The sequence below is a fragment of the Cibotium barometz genome, chromosome 57 (genome assembly GCF_041138505.1).
Source record: "Cibotium barometz isolate CiBa-2024 chromosome 57, ASM4113850v1, whole genome shotgun sequence".
In the NCBI taxonomy this organism is placed as follows: domain Eukaryota; kingdom Viridiplantae; phylum Streptophyta; class Polypodiopsida; order Cyatheales; family Cibotiaceae; genus Cibotium; species Cibotium barometz.
This window is the reverse complement of record NC_141102.1, coordinates 725001-732958: the sequence shown is the minus strand read 5'-3', so window position 1 is coordinate 732958 and position 7958 is coordinate 725001.

Here is a 7958-nt window from a genome sequence, read left to right as displayed (position 1 = left end):
AAGGGTAAATGTCAAAAGAAAGAGTCAAGGTAAATAAGGGACCAAGGGATGCCCAGAACTCAATAAGCCTTGAACTCGCAAGAAAAGGGACTAAGGGTAAATGTAAGAGAAAGAGTCGAGAAGGGCTGGAGAAACTAAGGAAAGCACGTAATAAAGAAAGCAAAAGTGAACGACAGTGCCCCAAGAAGAAAACCTTTATATGGTTAGTTAGTCCCATGACTTAGATAGGGAGGTGTTCCAATCCCACCTACATTTCTCCAAGATAGATGACTGCCCTCCTCCACTTAAGGCCTCTCCTTCACCGGTGGTGGATACCACCCCCCATCTCCTTAGATCTCAAGGCCAGCAGCCTTACTTCCTCTACCTCATCTCTAACACCCTGGATTTGCTAGGAAACCAACGCATGCCCTTGTCTTTAACAAGCTCCCCACTCAGAGATGCTTCACCACCCCACAATCCTTTCCTCTTAGCCCTTAATAACTCCCCTGTCTCCCACCCATGTATGTTCTTCTCTTTACCAAGCTCCCCCCTCAGAGATGTGTCACCCCACAACCCCTTCCTCCCTTGCCATTTACATCACCACCAATCACAACCCTTGGCAAGGTCCTTAGTAGGCATCAACCCCCCCCTGTTAGGCTCCTGGAATGTGGTTGTTCATGACCCCCTCCGTCGCTCTTTCCCCCCATATAGATACCAGAAGCACGAAGACCACTTGTGGATCCCCAATAAGGCATAGATCAATCCATCTAATCTAGTAGTGGGATGGTGGGATCTGTTGGAGGTTTGCATATTCATAGAGCTGCCGTCAATACCCTTACACCAACAATATCCTCTAGGTTTCCTCTTTGACAAGCTAAAACTCCATATCATTCAATCCACCTTAATTGTGTGGCTAACTTGAGTTATGCATCCTCGATTATAGAGCCCTAAGTTACGAGTCCTCACTTCCCTATCAAGTTGGCTCCAGGCCAGTGGAAGGCATGGCATCCTATATGGTGGACATCATAGAGGTCCCAATCACCAACTTGCAATTAGAGTGCGATGAGGTAGTAGGTCTCTAGGAGAGCTACCACCACATAGGATGAAGGCTTCTTAAACAATCTCCCAAGTAAGGCCAAAAAGCACCCAACCATGGTCGTAACCACCCCCCAACCAGCACCAACAATCTGCACAGGTGCCCTTGGAAGAACATATCATCTTCCTAAGTCATAGGGGGAAGAAAAATATGGCACCTTTCCAGTTTATCAACATACAACCCATGATCTCACTCTCCTCCTCTCCAAGACGGCCGAGTGCTACCGGAACCTCTCTCCGAAGGCTGACCCTTCTAAAACTGAAGAACTTAAGAAAAAAACCCAAAAAGCATCACAAGCCCATAGGGATGATAGGTGCAAACAAACCAAAGGCCCAAGGGATGATCTAGGATACATTGAAATTGAAGATGTTGCAAAACCTCTTATTTAAATCACTTTGGATGGGGAACAAGGGATGGAAAGGAGTGACAAATCGATCCTCATGGATAGGATAAATGAACTCTTGGAAATAGCCAAGAAAGCAATGGTGGAAGGATGATACAAACCAAGACATAAATACAAAGAACCCCTTGCAAATAAAATGCAAGAATATCCTTACCTGAGAGAGGATATCTCTAGGTTGAGTAAAGCATAGGACATGGTGCACCGGATCCAACTAAAAGTAGAGGGACTCACAGGACCAAGCATGTTGTTTCCACCTACACCAAGACCTCTAGAGCCAGTATCTCATATGAAGGTAGTATCTCGAGCCAAGGATCACAAGAAGTCCCACTATCAAAAGACCTCTCAAGACAACAACTAGAAGACCAAGAGCACTAAAAGACCTTGGAAGATCCACTATTAAATGACCTCTTAGGATAACAACAACTAGAAGACCAAGAAGCGCTAAAAAATCTTAGAACCAATTTGTATAACAAGCCTTGAGAGCCTAAAGATGCAAAAAACTAAGAGTGCTAATGACCACATCCTGAGGAATGAGAGACTCACAAGAGACAACTTATGCTTAGCGAATCAATGCTAGGAGAAAGCACTGAAGGGAATGCACAACGGATGTTGGTGTCACAATAATTTAAAAAAAACTCATTACAAACTATGCCTTCATACATCGGCTCATATGTTCAGTCTATGATCATAGCCAATGCACTTTCAATAAGGCCAAAGCTTATAAAAGAAACATGAGCCTTGAGAGCAATCCTCTATGCCCCTATGACTATCATGGATGGCCGAGTACTTGAAAAAGAAACTAGAAACCTGGAATGAAATCGATCAATGGATGAAGAATCATCCAAACCATTCGGGGGCTTAGATGAGACCGACCAAGAAAATGAGGAAAACTCGTTGAAAATGTGCAAAAAGATGTGCCTTATTAGTATAGTGGGTAAGTATTTTGAAGGTGATGACATGAATGCCACTATTCTAATCAAATTGGATGGCATGATGTGATCCTAGATAATCAAGCAAGAGTGAGTATAGCAACCAAAGACATGTGGCAAAGATGGGGGAGCAAGCCCCTCAAACCTTCATGCTATAGTTTCCTGGCCTTTTGCATGAGTTGGGGTTGATGGTGTTGGGGGAAACAGAGATCGAGCATCGGGGAGTGGTCTTTACTCTCGTCATCTTTGCCTATTATGTTGGTAAGTTGAGCCATCAAATCCTTTATTTATGCTAACACTATAGAAGGCTCTTCTAAAACCTTCTAAAATGCCTCTTTATCAAGGGGAAGCTCTTTGAGTTCTTGGGAGAGGCTTACTGGCAAGGGGACTCTGGTTTTTCTTATGAGATTCCTTGATGTTGAGGGCTAGAAAGAGCTCGCCTAGGTTTGTACTTACCATGTGATCGTGCATTCAATACAAGGATGAGAGGAAAGAATGTGGGAGAAGATTGACACCGACCATACTCACCAGGCGATTATCGCACATGCAGATTAAGAGAGAGATTAAGAATATTAAGAAAAGATGGAGGGAGAACATGGTGCTCCAACTTGGAGATAGTTGTGGGTGGTGGTGATGAAGGTAGGTGAAGCAGCAGAGCAGGCACATGCACAGTCACTTGAATGATGAAGCTTGAAAACTCAAAAATGAGAAAGACCATGAAAAGAGAAGAGGAACTCTCCTATTTATAGACTAGGGCATCACGGTGCAGTTGGGTGATTAATGCATGTGATGCATGTGACAGCATCTTATTGGCCTGGAAATGTAGGTCGTGATCACGCCTATCATTATCATGATCACATCTACTTTGCCATGATCATGTCATGAATCACGGTGCTAATCACGTCAAGTGAGATGCATCAAAATAAAATAATTCAAGCATAAGCAATCACCAACACATCCTAAGGGATCAATATTATTTAGTTGTGGTTAATTTTTCATGGTGTGATTCTATAGGGTTCAAAATCACAATTGTGATTTATGCAGAATCACAGTGACAAGGATGTGAGTTTATGGGCATGTGAGGTTCGAGAGTAGATGATAGATTTTAGGTTTCATTTATGGCTTCCAAGATGGATTGGGAAAAATGTGATGTGATGTGATTTGGAGACCAAGAATCACAGGCATGATTATGTGATTGGATTATAAGTGGAGTAGCTTCTAGAGGATTGTTAGTAGTGTTAGAACTCACTTAGCAAGCTAGTCCTCCAGAGATTTTTTTGAGCTTTTTCCTTACATTTAATGGCATGATCCTCAATTGGTTGAAGCTCTTGATGTAGAAGGGGTGTGTTAATAGAGCACTTATAGTCCTTCTATGGAACACAACCCTTTCTCCATCCATTGAATCAGCCAGTCCCTAGAATATGTAGCTCTTGTCATCAGTGGAAATCTCATTCTTGGACACTATAAGCCCCAATATCACTCCATGCTTTATCCAAAATTGGCATTTCAAAGGGTTCAAACATATACAGTATAATTTACACCTTTTAGAAACTTTTCTTAGGCAAGTTAAATGCTCCATCCATGGCACACAGAGATCATCAGACACTTCCAACCACTTTTATAAATAATCATTGAAAGCTGTGCTTATTAACCTCTGGAATGTTGCAACTGCATTGATTAGTCCAAACGGTATGACCTTATATGTAAAGGTTTCCCATGTGGTGGTAAAAGTTTCTTTGTGTTGATCTTCCAGGCTAATGGATACCTAGTTGTATCCTAAGAATCCGTCTAGGAAACTGTAAGCTTCTACCCTAGCCACTCTTTCCAAAATATGCTGTGTGTATGGTAATAGGTAGTGATACCTACGGGTCATCGCATTCACTTTCTTCAAGTCAACACACACACATGCACACACACACATACACACACACACACGCGCGCGCGCGCGCGCACACAGCTTCCCATTTTTCTTGGATATAGTCACAATTGGTGATATACCCAATCAGTGTGCTCAATCTCATAAATGAAATCCACTGCAATGAGTTTATTAATTTCCTCCTTTACAATTACTAAGTATTTTGGATTCATTTGGTAAGGACGTTGCTTGGTTGGGCCTTAAACCTTCCATGATAGGAATAGTGTGCAGAACGACTTCCAGTGGCACGTCCTTCAAGTCCTTGTAGTTCCAAGAGATACAGTCTTTAAAATCTGTAAAAGAGTAATTAGTGCCTCTTCCTACTATGGGGTTAGTTCCGCAATGAAGACTAGCTTGGAATCTTCACCTGACTCTACGCTATCTACCTCCTTCACCTCTGTAGGTCCATCATATGAGACCCACTGCTCCTCCTCCAATTGTTGCCATGTACTCCCAAGTCTTCCAGTGCTTACTTCCTTGTCTAAAATCGATGGCTATTCCTTGGCAACATGTGGAGCTTCTCTTTTAGGCTCATAATTATATTCTAGGATTCCTCGACCTAAGCCCATGAACCCACTAGATAGTGTTGGAGAAGAAGTACCCTTCTCCCCTACTAATTTCTCGTTAAAAGCGTTCTCTATGGTTTTCTCACTACTTGATGAATTCAAAGAATTCATTCTTTGTAGAGAAAACACACTCCTTTGCATACTAGTCGTGCGAGCTGACCCTAGGCTTCTTTGGTAGAAGGATCTCGATTGGTTAGATACACTATCGTCAAGGGAAATGTCGTCACCCCAACAAGCCTTCTTGACCTTAAGTGCATGAAATGATTTTAACTAGCAAAAATGTCGATTTACACACAATTGGAATTACTCATGTTTGCAATTACCAGATTTATACAGAAACACGGACGTGATAAGAAATCAAGCGTGATCATGACAAAAATCACAACAAAATTTTTGTTTATTCTCGGCAGTTTATAGCTACCCCTAGTGTCATGATGGTAACCTTATTTTTATGACACTCAATGTCTCAGATTTACGTGATCCTGTAGGGTCAAAAATCATGGCCGTGATCCTTTGCAGAATCACGGTTATGATCTTCACACCTAAACAAGTTCAATGAACGTATATATAAGTTTCTTGAGGTCCCTCACAATTGTTTCAGATATTAATCTTATCGAATTATCAAGTGGAATCACTGCTGTGATTAGTGATGTGGCAGTCTTGGGTGTGATTACCAATTACAGGCATGATGCGAAGGTGCATGATTGATGACGTAGTAGTCACATGCATGATTACCAATCATGACCATGATCCATGAGTGATTGGGATTGGATAAGATATAAGATAAGATGAAATCTGTCAAAGATAAGACACATTTAATGTGCAATCCTGGGGTTGGTGGGACAGCTAGAATTGTTGGAGAATCACAACGTGATCGAAAATCATAGGGGTACGATTTTGCACACTGCAGAATCACGACGACGTGATTTCGCAAGTTTCAACCAAAAATAAATGGTATGGAGGTGCAAATCTTAAATTTCTCTAGTTCAAAATTTCCAAATCATTTCTTTGCAAGATGAATGTTTAAGTGATAGGATCAATGGCTCTTTATTTTTTAAAATTTTCAAGATTTTTTTTAAAATGTAGAAAATGGGTGTTCACTACATAATCACGACATGATTATTCAATTCCCAACATGCAAGTACAAATGTAAATGCTTTGTTTTTTGCTTTTCTAACTCTTAAACAATGCAAACAACCATTTCAAATGCTAAAATAATAAAAACCAACCCTTTTTTTTCTCTTTTTTCTCGCTTCTCACAACCTTATCCATAACTTATCCTCTTTTCAACCAATTGCATGGCTTCAAGAAGCCATATTAAGGGAAAAAGAACTTGTAAGAAGATGATAAGAAGTGCAAATAGAGTAGAAAGAGACCGGTGGCTCCTCGACAACAGCAGTGCCAAAAATGTTACAGGCTACACAACCCCTCTCCAAATGTAACAGATAATGCTTACCTTAACATGTCGTGGAGACCTTGCCGACATCCAAGCTCGCATCTTTGGAGACTCCAAGCTATACTAGTGGTGCTAGCTCCACTCCTTTGCCTCCCCCCTCAAGTGGTGGCTAGTGGTGGACTAGCTCCATTCCTTTACCTCCTTCCTCAAGCTGTCACCATGAGGATGTCTGTCCTCATATAAGGTCAGTCACTCCGCTCAACTCTCACACTCATGAACACAAGGACAGTCACTCCGCTCTCTCTTCTCTCAACTCTCTCTCTCACATCATAGACATAATAGAGCAAGGAGATAAGACTAAACTCAATTGGCACAAAAGGGGATTGTGTCTTGCATTATGAGAATTTGTTATTTATATAATGGACCCTTATTCACACTTAGACATCCAAAACTTCAAAAGAGATGAGCTAAATGATTACAAAATACATAAGCTTAGGTATGGCTAGCCATTCTCATAATTACAACAGTTATAGGATGTCCCATCCTATCAGGAATAGCTTCGAGCCTGTTCGGCGATGGGGACGGATCTGGATGGGAGGTCACAAGAGAATCGCCTATGCACAGGAGCTCAAAAGCAATGTTTGCTATTATATATTTTGGACACTTCTTGCCTCTTGTCAACTCCTCATACTATTACCATGGCTAGAAAATTTATGAATTCTCGTAATAGTGCCATGTCAATCATTAAGTCCAAGATTCCATGTCTTTGTCTAAAGTAATTTATATTCATTATAATGAGTTCAACCACCTCTACTCAGTCGAGGTTACAAGTCAACATGCAATGAGCAATTACTAAGGCTTAACGTAGGAAGAGTACAATGGATTAATCGTATTTGCAATGAAGTTGGATAATTGTCAAGTTGTGAAGGCTCACAAGACAGCACACTACAGGGTAAAGAGACGTCAAAACAACGGCTTGAGACTACATTGGAGCCAACGAGCAGAGAGTAAATGCAAGAGAAACACTCAAGAAAAGAAGCTACCCACTTGGGTAAAAAAGAATGGATTCTACTTCCTTATCATCATGCAATATCCCTTTATACTTGCTCCAAAAAGAGTTGAGCACAATCTTGCCACACACTTAAACTATTAATACTATTAAACAAGATGAAATGACACAAAACCAAACAAGATAGCAATGGTGAATTTAAATGATGTTGTAATAGGGTCGGAAAGGGCCGAGCCTCCTTGTAATATGATTGTATTACCAAGGATTCCTCAAGATTCAAGCTTCATGGATATCACATGCCAGATTTCCAATAACATGCATGCAATGAAAACACTTTACAAACATGATTTGTCGAAGTATTAGCTTTTGTCATGAACCACCTCACTTCCCAATCCCCAGTGTCTTGCCACAAGAAACTATGCTCCACTGGCATCCATACACAAGCATGTGTATTAGGTTGAGACATATGAGACCTTAATAGTTAAGCATGCGGATTAAAGTAAGTTAAAAGAACTTGGAGAAGCTCTTGTAACTTGAATTTGTTAAAATTTTGTAAGTAGAAATCAACTTTTGGTCAAGTGATAGAATTCTCAAAATCATTTTCAATTAGTATATATCCAAGAGATAGCAGCTAAAAAGGACTCGCAAGGACTAGACAACAGTGT